A 23,092-nucleotide genomic window follows, 5' to 3' on the forward strand; every position below is an offset into this window, starting at 1 on the left:
AGCATGCTGTACTGCAAAAGTGTTCAGACTATTTTCATACAAAGTACTCAAATCAACACGTCAGGTACACGTTTAACGCAGACCTAACGGTATTGAATGCAATGCACAGAACAGTGGAAAATATTAAATCACAAAACCGCCCACAGCATATCCAGTTGTAAGATTAATCTTATATATCGCTAAAGTTTACAGTGACTTTAGCATTGCCATCACAAGTTTAACTGTACATGAATTATAGCTATCAGGGAGAAATTGTTTGTAATAATATTTGTCATCAACTATTCTCAAATTATCGATAGAAAAGAGAGCCCTTACTGTTGATCCTCTTGACCCCTGTCAAGTGTAGATACGATCTCAAATTTACATCTAACCAAATCATTTGTTCAATCTCCAACTCTAAGTGTGTTAATAATTCCGTCACTAGATTTGTTCAGCGTTTGTTTATTTGTTTTATTTTACCAGGTAAGTCCCACAGAGCTGTATAGCTCTTTTTGAGAAGCGACCGGGCCACAAATGATAGCTCAACGAAGTGGCTTATTAATGTGGAAATTTATAGCAGCAACCAAATACTCTAAACGCGTGTTTATAAATGTGGAGGGAAAAACCGGAGGACCCGGAGAAAAATCCACGCGCCCATGGGGAGAGAGACATGCAAACTACAAATATACAGGCGTCAGGGTCAGGATTGAACCCACGACCTCTCATATACTAGGCGAGGTAGTTAACATCTCGCCACCACGGCAGAATCGGGGGAACGGTTTTTAAATCTGCCATTCCCCGCGAATGCCCATCTGCTTTTCTTGACAATGAGTGTGATATATACAAGATATGTGGTTTGTGCATGAAAATCAACTGTTTCTTGTCACAACTTCTGTATGATTATTCCAAATTCCAATTGTGTTTATTCTAATGCTTCTTGGCCAGCATTTCAACATTTAAACAACGCTCTTAGCCAATGACCACGATCGTTTTTAATTAAGAGTTTAATATTGCGAATTGTCATCATCCGCGCGCGCCCACTCTCCTCCTATAACAGATGTCTCTGTAGACCAGCAAAAGAACTCTCCGCTTGTCAGCACAGGATGAAACATCTTGGCTCGTTAGCGCGCGTGCTGCTGCTGCTGCGATCGTGCGATCGTGCGTCGCAAGGGGTGACGCGTCATCTCACCAGCTTCCGCTACCCGGTGTGCCGACGCCGTCTCCGTTTGCTTCTGACCCTCGCCAACCAAAAAGGCCACCGCCCCGGCCTTCGCCTTCTCCACTATCTGAGCTGAAATTTCTGTCAACAAAACACCGTAAACACACCACGCGGTTAGGCTCCGACAGTAAACAAAACAGAACAGAATGCTCTGCTGCCACGCTAATTGGCTGCCTGAAGAAGATTTGACTTTATTATTGCATGCAATTCCATTTTAGCAATTGAACATAAAAAAATATACATACAATTGACTAAATGTAGATATTTGTATATGTACTTCGATTAATAAGAATCGGTGAATGATATACTGAGTGTTACAAGAACCATTGCAGGATCATGAAGTATGGTGGCAGCATGGTGAGGTCTTTGTTGAGTAGTGGATTGACCATGCCTGATGATTGAAAAACCGCCGATTTGAGATAGAGTATTACTGCAGCTTACAATTGATTTCATCTTAGCAATTATACAATGGACTTGCAGACACAACATGTTTTTTTACTCGTGTGTATGGATATTAATTTGACTAAGTTCAATAGTTAAAGCAATATTCTGTCGGATTAAGCTACTAGGCTGATGTTGGCTTTGGCATCTCAGTATCTTTGTTGGTGGCATCAACAAAGATAAAACTACATTTTGTGCACAAAATATGGACCGAATATAGGTCTCTTGTGAAATTTTGCTTCCAACCAGTAATGTTGAAGAGAGTGTTATATATATATGTTCACAGCAGTTATGACCACACGATTAAATGGCTATCAGATTAGAGCTATGAAAGGTGTGAATGTCGAGAGTCTTCCCTCGTGTTCGGGGCTTACCTTCTATCTTGGCCGTGATAACACAGTTTAGTTCTTGGTCTGTCTCTGGAACAGGGTTTGGAATGCTGTCACCTGCAGAACAATGAAAGGAAGAGGCCAATATGATCTTGCTGTTTGATATAGCAGCACCAATAGCAACAACTACTACTCTAGAGCATTTGCCTTCCATAGTATGTGTATGTATGCTGAGCTTCTTTTGCACCGTACGTGGCAAACCGTGCTCATCGGAGGTGCGGGGGCAACGACAACAAACTAAACGCAAAACAGTTAAGGTGCAGCCACTAGAATTTCTTGGTCACACAACTACTGGCAGATGGTGCCTCCACTCAAGGGCATTTTGGCCTCCTCTTTCAGACCAGAAGCTTTTCCAAGAGGCCGGAGCACCGACACTTCACTCCACCACATGTGACCGGCCGTTTGTTTAACTCCCTCGCCTGGTATGGAGGAGGTCGTGGGTTCGATCCCGACCCTGACGCCTGCTGTATATTTGGAGTTTGCGTGTCTCTCTCCCCGTGAGCGCGTGGATTCTTCTCTAGGTCCTCCGGTATTTCCCTCCACATTTAGAAACACGCATTTAGAGTATTTGGCTGCTATAAATTTCCACGTGATAAGCCACTTCGTTGAGCTTTAATTTGTGACCAGTGGACTAAAAAGAGCCATATAGCTCAATGGGCCTTACCGTGGTCAAATAAAATAGTTTAGTTTTAGTGTACTCGTTTATACTGCTGTGTTGATAAAAGTGGGGAGATTTAAGAAAGTTGCCTCGTTTTTTCAACTTCTGTGCTGGAAGAATGATTACACGTCCCATGTGCTAACCATGAACACGACGGCATCTTCCCATATTTAGTCGCGTCATTAAAATCAACCTCTACCCATATTACTGCATGCGATATTTATTTAAATTACATTCAAATTTAATCAGCATGCAGATTAAATGCGATTACTTTACTTCCATTTAATTCCAAACATTACTCTAGTAGTCATATTTGTTTCACACATTTAGAGGACAATGAAAGCATACTGAGAAAATGTAAAATTATACTTTGCATTAAGTATTGTGATTAAAATTAAACGGGTTTTAGAAAATAATTAGACCCCAAGACTGATCAAATCTATTTATAACAGCATAATTTTATCGAACTATATATAGAATTATCATCCATCACCATAATCATCTATGTGCGAAATATTTGCATGGAGCAGTTTTGTCCCAGAGGTTTCTGTCCTGGCTCAGCGCTATGTTGTTATGTATTGTGAAGGGTGAAATGTGAATTTATCCACTACAAGCAATACCCCATGTTTGGTTTTCATGACAATGGCACATAAAGACCCTCTTTAATGTCCACATAAATCTGGTAGTCTACGCTCTTGTCTTATTATGTCTGCAGTATATTAAAACTCATCTTCAACCAACCACACTGTCATGCTGTAAATTATCCCATGGGTTTCAAAAATATAGTTATCGTGTCCACCTTGGCCTGCATTTGTTTTATTTGGCCGGCTTTTGTCGACTTGGCAGTCTGCTAATAAAATTCCAATTAAGTGTCTAAATCTTTTGCACATTTGATAATTGGTAAAGAAAATTAAATACAGTAAGTCCCCGGGTTGCGGAATACCCGACTTATGGAAATCCGACATTACGAAAATGCTCTGATAAATCATGTAAAAAAATCGGAAATGTTTGCGTTAGTTACGTAAGCGTAAGTAGTGGAGCGCGGTGAGGTTGAAGTGGTATACTGCGGAGCAAGGTGTAAGGCGGGCAGCATCTTCCCCAAGGCAATGGTTAATAGCTGCTCTGCATTACCTAAGTGTTTGTTTTCTGTGCTTAGAACTATTTTTCCCCCTCTGTTTCTATTGCTAGTTTTCTTCATTTTAAGTTTATTTCACGAGTTATTTATTGTATGTACTTTATTTAACACAATTATACTTTGATTGCTTTTGGTCTCGGTCAACAGCGATCGGAGAAGTCTAAACCTGGCCTAATGCACGGTAAACGAACATTCGAAAGTGACTGCTTTCTGTTAACAATATTAAAATGTTTTGTGGTATTCATAAACAATTGGATAGAGTATATGTTCCATTAGTTTAACTGTGGGTAGTGTTAGGGTAGATATTTAATGAAATGTAAGAATCATAGGGAAGTGCAGAGCGTATGTACAGCGATACGCAACAGGTAACGATAGAAAACGCACGAGAGCGCGATACAGTACTGAGAGATAACAAAACTAGTGATCGAGTAGAGGAGGCACAACTATTTCTGGCTATGGGATTTTATCGTTGATTTTTAGGGGGAAATTGTTCAGTTTATGATATACGGAAAATTCGGGTTACGGATCGTTCTCGGGAAGCCTAACCCTTCCCGGGGACTGCCTGTGGATAGCTAAACTATACTGGGGGAGACTGGTGGCGAAGCAGTAATTGCACTGCACTGTGTAAACCCTGAGTTAGTTTCGAGGCTGTGACCTCCATCAGGGTGGCCTTCATCCAGCTTAGGATTGAGAAAGAGCTGTACATTATTAAACTATGAACAGGTATGAGGCCTGGCGTTTTGAGGACCCTGTCTGAGACTTTCTGAGCTGAGCAATAGTCCACCCAGCTATCTCTTAATACGGCCTGAATTTTCACGTTTCGCGTTTGGAATTCTCAATATAATAAAATGAGTAATAAACAAACCAAATTCTATAATACAGATAGTCCCCGAGTTACGATGGTCCGACTTACGATATTTCGATGTTACGATGGCGATAGCGATACGACAAAATTGTAAAATATTTTAAATTTCGTGCGGCAGGCAACGTTGCGCACGCTGCCGGGATGTTCGCATCTCCCGTCTTGTGTGTTGATGCCTCACTCTCAACAGCGGTCGACGGAGTTAAGTTGTTCTCGGTGTTAGCGCGTGTACTGTAACTTGTTTTTAAAAAAAATATAATACAGTATTATAATTAATAAATACATACAGTTTATAGTTTCTACAGTACGGTACTGTTAATTGCTCTGTTTTGCTAAATTATCACTATTTTTTAAGACTCCTGGGTAGGCTAGGCCATCTTCGACTTACGATATTTTTTGACTTACGATGGGGTCGTCGTAACGCATCTCCATCGTAAGTAGAGGACTGCCTGTTGTAATTGGCACAGTAACAGAGAAATTCACAATTACACAGGGCATAGAATAGCACAGAGTTGGTTACGTACGGTGCAAAGAAATTCAGCATACATACAAGGCTGTTACATTATTTATCCAGTAGGCCTCAGGTCAATATTGTGCGCCTGTGATTACATTTCTTTGCATCTGTAGAAAATAAAAAATGCCTTGCGGCTAATGAACACAGCAGCATCGGATCTAGTTAACCTTTATCTGCCCTCGACAGAGTGAGCAATACTTTATATTAAAAAACAACATTTGTACCAATGCTGTGCGTTTTTTTGAGACAGGCGTAAATCATCCAAAAGGGCGATACTATGCTCGCTGTACTGCTAATTGCACCTTGGGGCATGAACGAATGTATGACTTTACATAGAGAATGGGATGCAAGGGGCGCACTGATGGCATGGGGTGGCTACATAAGGAGATCGTTTATATTGGAATTTCTCCCGAGGTGTGATTTGCAGGCCACGTAGAGAGTCATGTTTGGAGGACCATGCACGAGTTGCGAGTCCAATAGTCTCTTTAGCATCAATCAGGACGGCTTAACAGCAGGAGAAAAATGGCTCTTTATAGCCGATCCAGCAGAGTAAACATTTTACATGCTGGGGGAAAAAGCTAATCAAGCAGTGGGAGAAGCAACTAATCTCCAAAGGTGTTGTGTTAGGCCTCGTAAGTTATAGTAAATTGTTGTTTATCATTAATTTAAAAGCTATTAAATAGCGTTAGACTACATAGACTGGCTGAGTGGGCGAGTGGTTTATCAAATATTGTTACTTTTATATAAAAATGTGATTGTTATCTATGTTTTAGAAAAGCTAGCCTGGCTCAGGTAAAGCTTGTGAGCGAAATTCGTTGAAGTACATACTATTCACATTTTTCTCAGCGTCAAAAGTCTCCATAATATTTGCAAGTATAGCTTTTTGCATGAAGATGTACTGAGTCAATGAACCATCCTCAATAGAGTAATATGAATCCATGCAAGCGGAATGCATCTTAAAGGAATGATGTCCATTTGTATTTAAAATGAAGTAACATGGGAAGGAAGTGGCGTGGGAAAGAACCCACATCACCTTCAGGGTCATAGGTCTACGGCCTCAGGTCATCGTATTGTGTCAAGGGTTTCACATGTACAGTACTAACCATAACTCCGTGTGAAGAAATAACAGTAGAATGTATACTACTGTATTTATATATTGCTGCATAATTTATCGTTTGAACAGCGGCACCAGAAAGGATCGAGAGAGGGTCCTAATTACGGACGATTCCTATGGCTCGGATGTTGCCGCGGTGCATTGGTGAGCTCGCTGGATTCGCAAACACGCAGTCGCCAGTTCGATTCGATCTCCCAGCACGGCAGTTGAAAGAATGGGGAAAGTTTCTCGAATTCCGCCAGCCTCCTGTGTGGTATAAATGGGTTGTCACCACAGTTAGCCGATCAGAATCTTTAGTTATTCTGGAAAAATCCAATGAGCTATGAAGCTCTTTGTCACAGACATCAAATAAGGGCAGGTCAGAAAGTTACAACAACACAAAATATAATAGGAGTGCAAAGTATAGAAAAGGTAAATAAATAACTAGATAAATATACTAAAACAAAATTTTACCGGGCCAAGCTCACTGAGCTATTAGTTCATTTTCATCAGCGACCTGGCCACACATGATAGCTCAACGAAGTGGCTTATCACGTGGAAATATATAGCAGCCAAATACTCTAAAAGAATGTTTAGATTTATTTATAGCAGCCGATGAGCACGGTCCTGCTGGTGGAAATGTTTTAGTACTCAAACATCTTTCTGAGATATCAGACCAGCGTGAAAGAGTAGGCCAAACATCATCTGCAAGGGGTTCTCTTGAGCTTCCTCGAGTGGATAACCTTCTGCTAGCGGTATTGTGAGTGCATAATTTCAGGGCTGCACCTTTACCTGTAGCTCAGCTGGGCATTGCAGTATTTAGCTTCACTGTTTTCCCTCACCCTTGTGTATTAAGACACTTGATTTACCAAAATGACAGTCGTTTTTGAAACATTTGTACCATTATAAGAAATAAATCACCCTACCAGTCCGCATGTGCAAGTATCCAAACAGACACCACGTGAAGAGATATATGTAAAGGTATAAAGACACATGCTATGTAACAGGGTAAGGGTCAGTACCAGGGCTTAATGTAACGTGGAATATTTGCAGGACACAGCTCTAGATAGCTCCAGCTGATATTAAGCGATAAGCACCAGGGATTTAAACAAAATGAAACTCACAAATACCGATGGTACCCAGCTCAGAAGGGAAATTAGTTGTAAATAGATACATTAACCTACACAGGAAAATAAGATGAGCTTTACTTTGCGGCTCTTTTGCAAACATTAGAGTGAGTCCCCATATTACATTAAACATAGGAGTGGTAATCCCTGTAGATGGTGCTCAGCGAGTGGTGTAAATTCCCCATGAATATGACAGCTGACAATTAAGCAGTACTATTGTTGCTATAAATTGAGCTCATAATCTAATGACTGGAAGTCCTCTGCTCGACTAAATGAGCAATTTCCTGCCCTATTGAGATCAGATATTGTGCCTTTGATAAGCTTATAAATAGAAAAGAGGTTTAACTTTTAACCCACCTCTCAATGAGTGATGGTCATTGAAAGGGCTCAGGTTTTTAATGTGGTCAATTGTGAAATTACATTGGAAACAAAGCCAGTGGCTCAGCCACCCACTCAGTCCCAACAAAAGTATTGCAAATGATTCAATTCAGGTTGCATTTGCCTGCACGAAGCCCTCCTTGTTAGAACATGTTATTTTTGTACTTTAAAATTCTTGTGCAATTTCACGGTTTTATTCCACGCCCTCCCCTGCCATTAAAGACTCCATTTGTCCCCCAGATGTTTTTCCCCCCACATGTTTCTTCAGTTCTCCAACTCTTGACTTAAGTAGTGACTGTGAAAGCACGTTATTCATTTAGGAAAAAAAAGCCAATAAAATGAGCATTGTGGAAAAAAACTTCACACGATATTTTACCTCTGCGAAAGGTCAAAGGTTGTATATATCTCATCATCAATACCATAGTCCTTGATTTATTAATTCCTCTATATGCTACGAAGAAGGTCCGTTGTCCCAAATGTTTCCTATTTCCATTTTTCATTTAAGACCACAGTGTCATTGATGAATGTGATTTGTTATTTGTGCTTATGCACTCCACTTACAATGCTGTATCACCGAATAATTAGTTCAATCTCGAGTCCCTAGGGTTAAAATGAGCCCTTACTTGAATTTGTACAATGAAAATTGCTTAAATAAGTGTTGTGAATGACAGATTGACTAACAGACATAAATTACGTTTTAACAATGTAGATAATTCGCATCATTAAAATATGGGTGAAGGATAACGACAAACCCAATTCAGTGATTCTCTTTAGACTATGGTCATCACGATGCTGACAGATAAAAGTCCTTGATCTGCAATCTGAAAAATAAGTCACCATGAAACTGTGATTTAACAACATCCCGTGCAGCTCATTAAGCTGTTCCCCCTCCCCTCCCCCGTAGGGCAAAACTATCGTGTGAAGGCACAAAACAGAGCAAACATTGAAGGATAAACTCACAGGGGGGCTCAAAACAAAAACAGAGGGCCATGTCCTTATCAATATTTCGTTTTTTTTTATTGACCTTGTGAGGAGGGCATAACTGCACAAGCAAGAGTCAAGTATAATGTTGCTGATTTCATAACAAAATTACACACCAATCGAGTAGATGTTGCTCTGCATTTGTGAAGGATTCATAACTTTGTGCAACTTGAAATGACTTGCAATCCTGCATCATGATGATTCAACAAATCGCTGGTGGGATTTAGTCAATGGTTACAATAGTTACATGCCTAACGCATAACATGCATATGCAGACGAGGCAACGGTAATGCAGCGGTTTGTACACCGCCCGATGAACCCGTCGATTTGAGTTTGATTCCTGACCATGACTAACATCAATGGCCGCTGATATCTGAACCAATCCTGGGCGCGCCCTTCACCAGCCCGCACTGACCAGCGTGGGAAAGTATGGTCCAACAACGTCCATGAACAACACAGCGTGGGGAGGTCTTCATCCAACAGATTGACAAAGGGCTGAAAAATGATAATGGCGACATATGGTCCCTTACAGGCAACTTTACTTCAACCAATTTTCAAAACCCTTGATACAATACCATACACACCAGGGCTTGGTTTCTGCAACTCCACATTGGCTTTCTAGACCGATATTATCCAGCAGGACCTGTTTTAACAAACAGATTCTGCACCGAACTCTTTTAACCTTCTGGGTCTCATTAGCGGAGTCAGGCTGAAGTCAAAACCGGACCAAAGTTGCTTGTTTAAACAAATGCCACTGGCTATTGGTCTAAAAAGCCAATAGGTATTTTATGTGCACGTGGAGACACGGAACAAGAGGTCCGGTTTTACAAGTTATTACCCAGGATGCTTGACAGCAACACAGAATAAAATTGATGAACAAAAATAAGAACAGGCTTGAACCTTTCTGGAAATAAAAGGAGGTGTTAAGATGTTAAAACACCAAATAGATACCTTTTTGCAAGGCATCAAGTCAGCATTAACCACGCGTACGTGTGGCAAAACATGGTTGTTTTCAAATCGCGATGGATCGAGAGTCTCTGTAAATGTCATGGGTGTAACCTGCAAAGACAAAGCCACTTTGGAACCCTGCACCGATCTGATGCCCCTCGCCCACTCTCCCACCAAGAGCGCACCCGATCTCAGGATGTGAGAGCAGCAAATCACCGCAGGCAGTACGTTGCGCACAGAGCACGCTGGGCGCTTTGAGCCGTGTGTGGCTTCAAAGGGCAAGGCGTAGCCTGGAAGATTTTGCATATTTCCCAGTTGATTGATTTAAAATATGCCCACGTTTGATTTATTATTACGATTCAAGGGCTCCACTCGCGTCAGACTCTGCCTAATTCACATTAACAACGGCAGTGTAATATACCCATGCTGTAGAGGTAAAAAAAACATCTGTAATTGCAATGTGAAAGTGCTCTATTCGAATAAAATATTGATAAGTATGTGCTGCATGGAGAAAATTCTAGATATTAGGCAAGAACCAATGCATCGATGAATCAATTATGCTCACAATGATACATGCATCGTATCGTGCATGCAATCCCTAGATATTAAACGTGCATGCAAATGATATGTAAATAATATACTAATATTGCGTTGTATGCTAATTGAGTGAACATAACGGGATGGGTGCGATACAAAAAACAAGAAACAACACAAATTAGATGGTAAAAAATGTTATATACCCACTGTATGTGTCCAACAGCTGCCACTTCATACAATTTAGCGCGTAGGTGTGAGACATTCAAGAGTGCGTGTGTGCGTTCGCGCGCAGTAGGAGCATGCGATCAAATATTTGCGACTAAGTGGGCCGCGCAAGCTCGTGTGAGCAACTGTGCGCATGGAGGCCAGTGATGAGGTGACCGAGATCTCAGTGAGTGTTGGGGGTGGCATTCAAAGCTGATGCCACATGGACTCATGATGATTAATAATGCCTACTCACGACTTATCCAAAACCCTCCTATGCCTCAGATGTCTTCCCCATGTCCCTTCTGGACCAGGTATACACCACAATGTAATTGCCAGCGAAACGTGACGGTACTCAAATAGTACATGATGTGGATTTACTCTCCAACACACAACCTTACTGGTTGGCTGTGTCGGGTGGTGGCGGGTTAACGACACACTTATACTTACATGACCTAACCCAAGAAAAAAACCTGTATTATCAATAATATTGGTCACGAAAGCCTACGTGTCAAAACGGTTCATATGGTTGCAGCTAAATAGCAATAGGAATTTCAATTAAGCTTTTTGTCACTCCTGACGCTGCCTCTACATTCTACGGATACGATTCTAGTTTTTTTTTATCTGGAAAAATTACAAAATAATCATGTAATCGGAAAGATGATAATGTTCTGTCTTGTTGAAGGATCAATGGAGTGGGTCGGGAAACAAAGGGAATGGCCAAGCAACCTGACAACTAAGATTAAAATACAAAAACATACATTACGAGATATTTGAACAAGGGAGAGAGCTCGAAGTGGGAACATTCCACATTTCTATTCTCGAACGACGTATCGTCGGGTGTTGCCGTGGTATATGGTTAGCACGCTGGACTTGGATCAATGGGTTCTATTCAATTTCCCCGGTGCGGCAGTTGAAACAACGGTTCAAGTTGCCTAAAGTCACCCACCCCTGTCTACCTAAAAGTATAAATGGGTACGTCACTGCACGTCAATTGGCAGGTTGCATGTGGCAAGGTAATGTTTGGGTGCTTCCACCGATTCAAAGACGTCTGGTCAGTATGGAAGAGTAGATCCAATACCCTCTCGAGAAGAGTAGGTCCAATACCCTCTCGAGAGGGTATGGAACCTACTGTCAAGAGGGTATCAGACCTCCTCTTCCACACTGTTGTGAATGACAGACTGACTAACGGACGTAAATCCATTTTAACAATGTAGTTAATTCGTATAATTCAAATATGGGTGAAGGATAACGACAAAACCAATTCAGTGATTTCTATTTAGACTATGGTCATCACCGTGCCGGCTGATAAAAAAAGGTCCTCTAATCTGCAATCTGAAAAACAAGTCACCATAAAACTGTGATTTAACAACATCCCATGCAGCTAATGAAGTCATTTTTTCCCCAGCAGGTAAAACTCGTATGTGAAGGCACATGAGTTTGATATTTCAGGGCTTCACCTTTACCATTGACAGAATTACCCTATGGCCTCAAGACTTCTAACTCCACGCTCAAGCCGTCTTTTTTGAAAATTTGCGAATCAAGAGGCATGCGATGCATCACATGTCACAGCCGACAACACATTTTAATGGGGAGTACTGGTGAACAGGTGGGGATGCTTCAAGCAGAGGCAATGATGGTGGAGTTTCGGAAATGCCGTGCCAGAGGAAGTTTATATCCATTATTTCCTTCAATACAATAAACAAAGTCATAATATTATGTTGTTGTAAAGAATGCTAGACTAGTAATTGTTATATGAGACCGCCCGACCATGGATCTCAAGTAAATAATATTGTAAAAATGTGCAATCACCTAATTTCAGTAAAGTTGATAAAAACGTGACTTAAAGCTTTTTGTGACTGCAGGAATTTGATAAAAACATGGTGCATCCGAGTTATGTAGTCTCAGTTCTATGTTCTGTGGAAAGTTAGAGAAATTATAGATATAGTTCACTATAATTAGGCATGAGCAATTGCTGCAATGATGGACATGCAATATTCGGGTGAGTATGATCTCTCCATAGATTTTTTTACTTCTGCGAAAATGTGCTCACGTAATTTCCATTAAATGTTCAAGGGCACTCCCGCGCATTTCATCCATAAGCTGCGCATAGCAGGGCACTTTATCTCAACCGTGTCTGTAGCCTGGACAGAGAATCGGTGATGGCAGAAATGCGAAGAGAAGCTGATGCAAAGTCGTGCAATAATGTGTGAACTTTGACTGCATGCAGCGCCGCTATAATTATCAACTCTCTGGGGGGGGGCCCTGCGACTAACTCCTGGAAACTTCCAGGACGTCTCTCTGTGTCTCTGCATTAGGGAGAGTGAGAGGATGGGTTTGTAATTCTCCCCGACTGCTACGGGTCACCCCCGTCATGAAGCCCTCCGAGCCCACACTCTGCACATCAGTTTAACACGTAGGCTTTCGCAACCAATAATACAAGTTTTTTGGGTTAGATCGCGTGAGTATAAATGTGTCGCAACCCTCCACCCCCCGACACGGCCAATCAGGAAGAAATGTATCACGTTAACAAAACGCCAATTAGTTACTTTTTCAGCCCACCGGTGTGTTTGAGGAGTGAATCCACAACATTTACAATTTGAGTACGACGTTTCGCCGGAAATTACATCCAGCATTTTCGGGTGATTTTCCAGAAGCCATCCACCTGTTTCCGGTCTTAAATAGTGTAGGACGACGTCATCATTGCACATGGCATAGCACTCGTCACTGAAATGTGAGAGGAGGAACATCGGTGAAGTTTGGTGTATGACAAAAATATAAGTACCACCAATAACTAGATGATAAATAATTACTTAAAACCACGTTCTTCTCTACAACTGAAATGTATTCCATGTAAGAGTTTGCATAATTATGGCTACTGCAGTTTCTCATCACAACCCTTTAATGACTCACAATTATACTTTTGGCATGACAAGGAATGTGATAAAAAAAAAACATCTCATGTATATTACAGTACAGTAGATTTGAAGTTTTCGTGACTGCAGGGATCCATACTCTTTGGTTCTTTCGGTAAAGTCCCGTAGGTATAAAATAAATAAAATAAAATTATATTTTATACCTACGTGACTTTAGTGCTATGTCATGTACAATAATTATAGATGATAACAGGTTCTTCCCCTTTTTTTCTGGCAACAAAACAGGTGTTAAGATGTTAAAACACCAAACTGAAACCTTTTACACGGAATCATGTCTGCATTAACCACGGTGTTAGACCAGAGGACGCCAAAAGGCGTGTACGTTTGAGACGGGGCTCAAAAGAAAGCTGTCTCTGGTGTGGACCAATGAGTTTCAAGGAGAATGCATATATTATCAGAGTATGTTTTTTTTTAAACATACTACATTATGTTTTTTGTTTGCATTCTGACCACAAGCATTGTTAATGCAGACATGATTCCTTGTAAAAGGTTTCAGTTTGGTGTTTTAACATCTTAACACCTGTTTTGTTGCCAGAAAAAAGAGGAAAAACCAATTATCATATGTTGGTACTGGCAAAGGAGATCCCATTAAGTAATTATAGAAATTAATAAAACAGATACAGTACAGTATTATGAATTAAAGTATAATATGTTATGGCTCACAATGATGATGACGTGATGATGACATTTTGTATAAAGAGTACTTGAAAAGCTATCATTTTTACATATTTTTAATGACAAAAGTAATAATTTGAATCCAACAATTAAACAAATTAATTGGTGAAGCCGTTGCGTTGGTAGTGGTGCACGTGCACACATTTTTAAACAAGCACAAATTTTTCAATAATTATATTAGATTAACAGTGCCAAAGTAATCCTGCGATTAAATTCGGTTTTGAGGCTTTGCAGCATATCAGCTGAAGAAACATTTAAGTTGAAAGATGATCTGTAACTTAAATAAAATGAAACCATCATCACCACAGCTGCCGTGATGACTAAGAGCCAAACCGGGTGATGAAGGAACCACGTTGGCTCCTCAGCAACACTGGCTTTGAATGACATCTCAGGAGAACATTTACGCAGACATTGCCTTACGTTGGCTGCCCATAAAGGGTTTTGAGTTCATTGGGTGTGACAGTTTGAAGCCAGAAGAAGTCACAGAAAATGCAGCACAAATCCCTACACAAATACCAGTTCTGACAACTCAGCAACACTTAGGAAATGCAATATCATCAAGGACTTAAGAGGCTGCGTGACGATGTCAGGTGAGTTACTGGTGCTGCACGTCTAAAACGACTAAAAGCTTTTTTTTGTTTACCAGGTTAGGCTCACTGAGCTACGTAGCTCTCTTTTTTTGGTCGGAATAGAGCCCACAACTTCCTGCATACCAGGCGAGGTAGTTAACGTCTAGCCATCGTGGGTAACCTGGCATGGATGGAGCAGAGGGAAATAGCAAAAGACATTAGTCGCTGCAGCACATGACTTAATCTTACTGAATGTGAAAGCCTGAGTCTGAACGTCTTTCAGAGTGACGGGGCTGGCAGCAACTACTAGGATTCACGAGAAAAATAACATTGTTGGTACTCTGACCCTGCCGACTTGCATTTGCTTGCAAAATGTCAAGTTCTACGTTAAGCTTGGTTTTACAGCAAGGAGATTAACATAAAATGTGAAGGTGTAGTGTTTAATTTTTTGCCAATCATAAATACACATTATAATAAGTACAAATGTTACAGCAATATGTCAATGCTCTTTGTTTTTTTCGGTAAAGTCACGTAGGTAAAACAAAATTTAAATTAAAGAAAACAACTAAATCAAATCACGTTTCGGAGGCAACACAAGCTTCCGTCTTCAGGTGAAACAGTCACAGCAAGATAGCTGCATCAAGTGGGGAGGCTCTGAGAGCCTCGAGCTTATATACAGGTCAAGGTGGGGGGGGGGGGGGGGAGGAGCCAAGCAGGGAGCCATGACGGCGTGCGGGGCTAAGGTAGGGGGGAGGAGTCAAGCCGTCGTCACTCCCTGCTTGACTCCTCCCCCCCACCTGAACCTGTATATAATCTCGAGGGTCTCAGAGCTCCCCACTTGATGCAGCTATCTTGCTGTGATTGTTCCACCTGAAGACGGAAGCTTGTGTTGCCTCCGAAACGTCGTGATTTGATTTAGTTGTTTTCTTTTATGTTAATTTTGTTTTACCTACGTGACTTTACCGAAAAAACCAAAGAGTATTGAATCCTTGCAGTCACAACAGCTTCAAATGTAGACTATGTCAATGCACTACTGGATGTGTTGGTCATTGGGTTGTTTGACCTTACTTGACCACTCTGGTCAGTGCGAGTTGATGAATGGGGGCAACTAGAACAAGTTCATATGTCACTCAGCAATGATGTTAGCCTTAGCCAGAAATCGAACTCAGTTAATGTGACAATATGCTAACCACCACACCAATAATTCCCCTTAAATTGCATACATATAAGTGAAAATAAACACAAAACAATAAACATTTCTTAATAAATGCAAACCGCCACTTCTTTCAAATGTTTCTTGCCTTTGGTTTTTCACACCTGATGATGACCGTTTTTTGCGTTATGGTCGAAACGTCGTGAGAATTTTTATTGTTTTTTATATGTATTTCATTATTTTATTGTTTCCCTTCAACGTGACTTTACCGAAAGAGCTAAGAATATAATAATAATAATACACATTTCAATTTAAATACTGTTTCACGAAAGGAATGTGTTCTCGTACCAATCTGGGAAGGCTCAAGCAATAGGTCAGGGAGTATAAGGCACTGCCGCAATACGGCAAGCAGTGAAACACACGTCAAAGTGTAGCTGAAGTGTTTGCAAGTGAATCATGACATGAGCACCGGAACGAAAACGCACATTACCCAGCCAATGTGAGGGAATTTCTCTTAAACCATCTGTTATTTAACAAGACCGGCAGGCAGAAGAAAATGTCAGCGCGCTATAAATCTGCCCATCCCATGCGTATTAAGCCAAAGAATGTGTCATCGTGACGTTGGGTTATTCAGGCACTGTACTTATATTGTAAACAAACATTGAATAATTTTTGTTATTTATTAAAGTATTGTACTTCATCTTAGCCTAGTGTGCTGCAAACTTCCACTATCATGTCACACCAATATTCATCTAAATTTGTATCAAGATTCTACTTTTAAATGCGACGAAGGCACAGTAATCATGCACTTTGTATGCTGGTGAATTTTATATTGCTACGTTCATATTAAATAATATTGTTCAAAATGCTAAGCCCTCCGTGCATATCTTCTTTTAAAAGCTGATTATTATTTCTGTAAACAGATAGATTTCAGAATCCTTGGGGGACATAATCACAGGTGTAAAGTTTGTAATGTTAAGGATGGGAATGAAAATTATTATATTGAACACAGGTGGAGCATAACATGAAACTATGATTAATGAGAGCGAAATCGTGGGAGTGTGAATGGAAGAGTCTGATACTGCGCTCGGCTGTCCTTTAAACAATTATGAGAGCGTGCCACTGACCAAAAATATACTGCCAAACATTCGTACAATGTGCAAAGGCAAAGTAAATAATAATGCATGATTTATATATGTTGCTATTCCATCACGCGATAGCAACGAGGAAGTGAAGCACTACAATATAAAGCTGAATTGGCAAAGCACTTGAATTGTCAAAGAAAACGACGTCACCTTTTTCCGGTGTCAATTTCAATTTTTACTTGTAATTCACACTCGACTTATACTGTGGCAGTGACACACTATAAGAGTATGGTTGCTGTCATGACAGTTGAATGTCAATTCTCACCTACTGTACAAGATGAAAAAATAATTTGTTTAAAATTTTCATGATAATTTTGCACGTATGATACGGGTTACTGTGAAACGAGAATGCAGCTCATTAAATGAACTGCACGCTTGCTTACCTCGGACACTAAATAATAAAATGTCTAAAGATACCCGGCGCGGTTCTCGGGCTGGGAACTCAAAAAGGCTGCAATCATTCATTATAATGCACGCAGGTGTAATGCCAGCTAATTTAGTTGTGAAATATGAGAGCCGATCTACACAAAGAAGAGTTACAAAAAAAACCAGAAAGATGTGAACTGGATCGGCAGAGCACTGTTGTGGTTAAAGCTTACAGATAACTAAAACTCGATGTGATACGACACCATTTGTACAAGGTCTCACACGTAAAAAATATATATCTGAGCATACTAACAGGCAAGCAAAGAAACCATATTTGCAAACAACTCATTTTTGGTTATGTGCCTATGTCACCATTGGTGGATGTCGTGTGCAAGGCCTGCAAATTGGAATATGTTATCAAGTGCTATAAATAATAGCCCTACAAATTGTTTGCCTTCGAAAGCACTATATTTCCCGCACCCCCGATTTGCACGATTGGCTACGCACGATGCAAAAGAAGTTCAAGATACATATTTGGACAAACTGCTTAAAAAAATAATTCGCTACCAATGGATTGCAGTGCATTTAAAAATACATCCATCGAGTAGATAGTGAAATAAAATTATCATGTGTATAGGTTCTATGTGGCTTGGGGAAGCGTTCAGCCAGCAGTGGAATGATCATGGATGATGGTAATCCACTGCTAGATGAAGGCGTCCTCATGCCACTGGAGATGTGGGAGTTTGTTGACGAAACAATACGGGGTGGGGGGGGGGGGGATTTCTTCTGATATCAGTCGCCACTGATGTTGGCCATGGCTGGGAATTAAACTCAAGTCGTCGGGTAAATGGCGCAGTACACCAACCACTGTGTCACCACTTCCGATTAGCACGGTTGGTTACGTAAAGTAAGAAAGAAGTCCAAAATAAATACATATGTGCACTTCCAACAACGAGTGTCAAAAAATGTTTCGTGTACGTGAGAATTGTTACATCACAAATATCGCGACAGATGGCAGCAGCTTGAGAAGGTCTCCATCCAACTCTGGATAGACCATGGCTTATAATCATGATCCATGTTTTTTTACATATATAAAGGACGGATGATTTGGTGCAAGAAGGAGGCAATAAGAGTCATATGTGCGGCTTCAAATACATTTTCCTTTATCCTTATGAAATAAACTACAAACTGAACAGTGACCGTAGAGTTTTCAAAGTTACATTTTATGCAATTCTGAACTAAGCAAAGATTAATTTACAACAAAAAAACCCTGCCATTTTAATGGCATGAGAGGTAACGAGTAACAAAAGCTGAATGTTTAAATAGACAGCATCATAATGGAGATGTTGAAATAAAGACAAGGTAGATTATACAGTGTCTGCATCTGACAAGGGGTAATGAGACCAAAATGGATGTGATTTCATGCTTTAAAGAATAGCAAGTGGGTTAATATTACAGAGAGGATAATGATGCCGATCAAGTGTTAGATATATGTACGTTATAAAGTACCAGTGCAACTAAGTTACAACAAATATGAAGAGGAATTATGATTTTAATACCATGCTTATAAAGATAACACCTTATTCTTTTGACCAAATTGTGCATTTTAATGGTATAACCATTGCTATTCATATTATACACAATGGACCATTAACCAAGAGACAGAGTCTACGGTTTGTGTAAAAGGTCTTAGTTATACATTTAATTCATCATACATACTTTAATGAGGTTGTATTGTGTAGGCCACTATATACGTGTGTGTGTGTGTGCATGATAGTGGAGCGGTTAGCATACTGTGCTACGAACCCGGTGACCCGAGTTCTATTCTCGCTCACGGCCAACGTCAGTGATGATTATCTGAACCGGTCCTGGGCCTCCTCTAGGTCGAATCAGTCTAAAATGACTACCTGGTGTGGTGCGTAAATATCGCCACGAAGGAGACAAAGGCGGCCAGGCGTGGTGCTGGCCACCCACCCCCTCATGTGCCGTGCTGGCCCTCATTGCTACTCGCTAACAGGACTTTCCCCAAAAGTCTGTTAAGGTTATACGGGGTGATCTTTTGTCTTTTAGACATTATATCACAGTAATGTGTATTTGTAAACAATACTGTCCTGTGCATTATATCCCCATTTGGTTATAATGTACCTGACAAAGGTCACGCAAATAGATGTCAATCAAGCACAAGGCACTGAATTAACAAGTGGCCCATTCACTAATTAACGTGATCATTGACCAGTCGTTCAATAAATTGGTCCCGGCCGATGCGGTGAACTTTGGTCAAACAACCCGCATGAGTGATGGGGTTTGGGGAGGTCTTCATCCAGCAGGGGTCTGAAAAAGTGCTAGTAAGTTATTGCTACATTATTGCGATTGACCAACATACATTGTATTTATACTGTCATCTCAAACTGCCCAAGCATGCCAAACTTCAATTAATGTTAAACCATTTACGACCTCGGTGGTGGAGGAAAGATGATGTTGATGCAATGAGGAGACAATAAGAGTGACACGTGCAGATCTGAATCGTGTGTTTACATGATATTAATCGTGAGATTTCCAAAAATCTGTGAAATTGCATTCAGTTTGAGAAAACGAATCAATGCCCATTTATCAACGTAAAATCAACAACGGGTTTCGAATAAAAACGTGGCTTCAATTGGAAAAATGTATTAATATTCGTGCAAAAAATAAGATAAAAACCATACATCCAAATGCACTGTCTCTCAAATACACGCAAGTGAATTGTTTGAAAGGGGATGCACGGGGGGCCTCTTCGGCCACATGCGCACGGTGGGTAACAAAGGGCCCTTTTTGGAGTGGTAGATTAGCATGCACACAGCCTCATGTTTACATTCACGATCCATATTTTTATGTAATTTATATCTCCGCGGCAAAGCAGTGCAATGCGACTCACATTCACAAGCTTTTATGCCAGCCGAGACCCAGCGTCAAACAAAAAAAACCAAACCTCGAACTATCCCTGTGGTTATAAAATAAAATATTTGTGAAATTATACAGAACCGTGACGTGCATACCTCACAAAGAGTAAACTAAATGTATGGGATTCGATGTCGATTTTTATTTATTTAATTAACGTAAAATCATTACAGTATCTGCTTGAGCTCTCTGCTGGGGAACGTATACATTTAGATCGATATTTAATGAAGCCATTATGGTCATACATACAGTACACTGTATGTCTGACTTTGCATAATATCAAATTCAATATATTTATGCGTAGGCAATTTAGTTACGTAAAAGAATTAGATTGAAGGCACCAAATGTCAACAACAATTTAAAGAACTTGGTGACATCTGTGAACTTTCTCCTGCGCAGCAGGAATTAACATTGTAAAAAATATATAATTGAACATTATCCATTAACTCAATGTATACGTGACATGCCCACATAGCAAATACATGTGTTTTAGGTTTCATAATTACAGACACTACATTTGTATAACTGTTACTACGTTCTGACATCTTCCGTAGTAATTTCGTTCATTTATCAGTGAGCTGCAGTTCAGATATGAATATGAATATATCTGAACCATATGAATATATCTGAACCATTTTTTTGATAAATTCAACAGTGTGTACTGAATTCCAAAACAGCCTTTCCAAGATTTGATGTATCCACGTTTTACAAATAATTGCGTACGGCATTTAATCTGCCATACTATTTTTGAAAAAATATAAATCCAACAAAAGATTAATTTCCCAAGATAATCCTAAATCCATTTGCTCACACACATCAACAGACATTGCACACTTAACATTATACACACCACAGACATCTGCATACACACAGTGCTGTATACAGTGAAAATTAACCTTATGATTATTTACAATTTATATACCAGATTCCATTGAATGCAGTTAATATGGACAATTTCAATTTCATTCAATTTTAAATAATTACTCATTGTTCGTGGTTAGTCATTTTAATCATTACGCTGTAACCATAATATAAATAATACAGTAGCTATATAGCAACAGAAGATAGCAACTATTTAAAAAAAAAACGTGCACGTACAAAACACGCGAAGATAAATACGTAAAAAAAAATACCTGCATTGCAAACACTGCAATCGTTAACGACTGATGGAATGTGCGCGCAGCCTACCTGCATCGTCATTCTGCCTACTCGCACAAGCACTGAGGCCCACTTGCTAACTGCAATACGGTTTCGCTCCGACTCAAGGTCACTTCTACTGCTACCCGCACGCGCAAGAGAGCGAGGATCCTCCTCTGCATCACCTGATCCGTGTGCTGCGCAAACGCATCGGCAGCACCCCCCCCCCCCCAACCTTGCCAGCAACCCGCTCCGTACCGCAGGGCTGTCGCCATGGATACCCCATCGCCATGGCTGCGAGGCTACCATGGTGACAAGGCGGAGGGGGAGCAGGGTCCAGGGGGTGGAAGGGAAGGGAGGGGGGGGGTGCTCACGCCTGATTGGCTTAGCTGTAGCGGTCCATTTATTCACCCCATTTCCTTTTCATTTCGCGGAGGCGGACGAATGAAGATAGCCACGTACACAAGCAACTGAAGACTTCAATTCAGATGACGTTGAGCAGCTGGGTGCATATGCTGCGGGCCAAGAGCGCAGCAGAAGCTCATTGGAACGCTGGCCTTTTTGCCCATTTGCTGACCCATGATAATTGACAGATATATTGTAATTGCGCGATCCCTTCAGGTGTAATTTTACATTTTAATGCTGAAACCAAAAAATGATTCCAAAGTGACGAATTCCTTGTGACAAAAAAATAACCATTAAGACTAGAGCTGGAACGATCAGTCGATTAAGTTGATTTATCGATTGAATGTTCGAAGCTTCTACATTTTGCGGTCAATGACTTTTAAAAATAAAGTCTGCCATCACCTCCTGCCTCCCGAAGGGAGGAAACCCCCTCAAACCTTGCCCACTGTGATGCGGCTGACGATGTCGATTATGTCACCAAGCCCCACCTATCACCTCCCGTCCAGTGGCACACTTGGGCACAGAAGTGAGCCTTTTTAAAATTCCAACTATTTCCATATAATCCGACTATTTGAGCACTCAAACTCATATTCCGTTGAGTAATTGAAAACAGTACAAATAATCATTTCTAAAAAGCGCAGGCACAATATTGTATCACCTGAATACTAATATTTTTTAACAGCATATAAATATACTTGGTTCTTTCGGTAAAGTCAAGTAGAAGGGAAACAATAAAATAATACAAATATAAAACAATACAATTCTCTACGTGACTTTAGTGAGAATTTTATTGTTTTGTATTTTTATTATTTTATTGTTTCCCTTCTACGTGACTTTACCGAAAGAACCAAGAATATGAATCCCTGCAGTCACGAAAGCTTTAAATCAAAAGCATATAAATACAAAAGCATCTCCATATGCTATATGTAAGAATACCCAGCAAAGTCCTAATCAGATAATGGAACTTAAATACTGTTATTCTGTGATGCGGTCCCATATTTTTAATGGATGTGCAAATAATTATTTGCTTTGTTACATTTTAAAATTACATTCGATGCAAATGCCGTAGATCTAACAATTAACTGCGTCTAATCACTAAAAAAATACACATTATCAGCTTGCAAAGGTTCATTTTTGGGATGACATTCTGCCAAGTAATAGAAATGCAAAGCATATCAATTTGAATGCATCTTCGTATCGGGATGGAAAACACAACTTTATCTGAGTGCCACAAAATAATGCCAGCAGGCATCTAGAATGTAAGTTTGAATAAAGAACAATATTGTACCTCTTTAAACGACACA

At 40.3% G+C, this 23,092-nt stretch overlaps 1 protein-coding gene across 1 annotated transcript in view; it reads right to left on the reverse strand.

Annotated features, from left to right (window-relative positions):
• Nucleotides 1–21,442, reverse strand: part of LOC116948808 (uncharacterized) — a 65,560-nt gene extending 44,118 nt beyond the window's left edge. Inside the window, exons 1-4 of the mRNA XM_076069223.1 lie at nucleotides 21,435–21,442; nucleotides 5,089–5,132; nucleotides 2,014–2,085; nucleotides 1,169–1,279 (exon numbers count right to left, since the gene is read on the reverse strand). The gene's annotated coding sequence lies outside the window, so the exon portion shown is untranslated. The remainder of the gene's footprint in view (nucleotides 1–1,168; nucleotides 1,280–2,013; nucleotides 2,086–5,088; nucleotides 5,133–21,434) is intronic.
• Between the last annotated feature and the right edge of the window lie 1,650 nt (nucleotides 21,443–23,092).

The sequence above is a fragment of the Petromyzon marinus genome, chromosome 2, assembly GCF_048934315.1.
Source record: "Petromyzon marinus isolate PM22_M1 ecotype Great Lakes invasive population chromosome 2, UKy_Petmar_22M1.pri1.0, whole genome shotgun sequence".
NCBI classification, from domain to species: Eukaryota; Metazoa; Chordata; class Hyperoartia; order Petromyzontiformes; family Petromyzontidae; genus Petromyzon; species Petromyzon marinus.